This window comes from Cyprinodon variegatus, unplaced genomic scaffold (genome assembly GCF_000732505.1).
Source record: "Cyprinodon variegatus isolate N-32 unplaced genomic scaffold, C_variegatus-1.0 Scaffold3496, whole genome shotgun sequence".
Taxonomy (NCBI): domain Eukaryota; kingdom Metazoa; phylum Chordata; class Actinopteri; order Cyprinodontiformes; family Cyprinodontidae; genus Cyprinodon; species Cyprinodon variegatus.
Genome location: NW_015153949.1, coordinates 5,214 through 6,803, shown reverse-complemented (window position 1 = coordinate 6,803; position 1,590 = coordinate 5,214). Strand labels below are relative to the sequence as shown.

Below are 1,590 nucleotides of genomic sequence, written 5' to 3'. Positions count from 1 at the left end.
CTGACTGGATGATCTGGTTTAATTGGATCTATAAAGTGACCTGAGATGACATGATGTAAATTGGAGTTATAGAAATAAACTGAAAGGATTTAATTCTATTATACAGTGTTCCTGCTGGAGTTTGGGAGACCCTGCCTCCTTCTGCTTTACTCTTCTACTCCACTAGAAGGTGTCAGGAGGTAAGGTGGTTGGATGGAGCAACTTGTTCTTCCTCAATAGGAGTGGAGAATTAAGGAATATGGTTGTGACCTGCCCATCCTGCAGCATGCTCCTCTCAGCCTCACCTCCTAACACTCAGCACTGCTCCACATTCTGGACACTTTCACATTCTATGTAGTCATTTTCTTTAGTGACAATTTTTATCCTACCATCCTTACCTTTTCTTCAGAGCATCATGTGCTGGTCATGACGAGCATGGCATGGACACACAGACGAAAAATCCATGTGATTTTTTTCTAATTGATCCAGTAAAACTCTGGATATTGCTATGATTTGTGAGACCCCATTCAGAGGTCAAAAATGTGGGACTTTGCCCCACAAATCAGTATATCTAGTCAACCCTGTTCCTCTTGGACCTGTGTCCGGCATGTTTTAGGGCTCTCCTTGTTGCATCATGCCATAAAAGATTGGTTGATTAACAGGCTTCTGCAGCACTGATTGCAGAGGAGGAGCCCTGTTTGAATCAGGCAAGCTGGAACAGAGATGCATCTTAAACATGGAGGGAAGGGATCGCTGAGGAACAGGGTTGGGAACCACTGTCCTATCAGAACCATGTAACCCTGCTAAACGGTAAACCCACTAGAGTTAGTTATTCTAGAGTCATCATTCTATTCTGATCCTTCTCACCAGTCATTTTCCTTTTCAAAGTAGCAGACAGAGATCAGCCGAGCTCCGCTGCCCAGAGCAAACTTGTTCTCCAAAGGGGACCATTTTACGCAGGTGGCTGCCCGGTTGATGCGCACCAGGACTAGGGTAGGCTTCCACACTCCATCCTTCAGAGTCCAGACGTAGGCATTGCGGTCAGAGGCACAGGTCACAATACGATTTGACACTGGTGCCCAATCAATACCTGTGGACGGCAGATCCTCCTGTTAGCCAAAACTCTTTAGTCTTTAATGGGGTATTTATTTGGAAATATAAATTATTTCAAGTCCTTCCCCTATAATGTTCCTTAAAGGCCCAGGTTGTATATTAGGAGCTACGGTACCTGTGATCCGTCCACTGTGCTCCGTCAGCTCATGGATCTTGACCCAGTCTTTGCCTTTCTTCTCATAGATGTTCACCAGGTTGTTGTTAGGACTTACAGCAAGTTCTGTCAGAAAGTATGTGATTTTAGAACAAAGGCACAACACAGGCTGTGAAATGTATTCAAAATAAACCACCCTTGAAGATTTGTTCTGATTAATATTTGCTAAAACTATTCTTTCACTATTTCTGGTTCGCGGATGTGAGCTTTTGCATTGCGGTTCCATTTTCCAATGCTCTACTTTCTGTGATTGCAGCTTTTTCCCTTTTTTAGCAAATTTTATTTTCAGCAAGCACCAGGACCGTCTCTGAAAAGTGTTTCAGCTGCGGGATGGGGCTGCCAGC

The 1,590-nt window shown here is 44.1% G+C and overlaps 1 long non-coding RNA gene across 1 annotated transcript; it reads right to left on the bottom strand.

The window, feature by feature from the left end:
• Positions 1-934: 934 nt before the first annotated feature.
• On the bottom strand, positions 935-1,345 carry LOC107081226. Its single transcript, XR_001481045.1, has 2 exons — positions 1,208-1,345; positions 935-1,069 (listed from the first exon to the last, which is right to left on the bottom strand). It is a non-coding gene; the product is annotated as an uncharacterized LOC107081226 (long non-coding RNA).
• Positions 1,346-1,590: the final 245 nt, after the last annotated feature.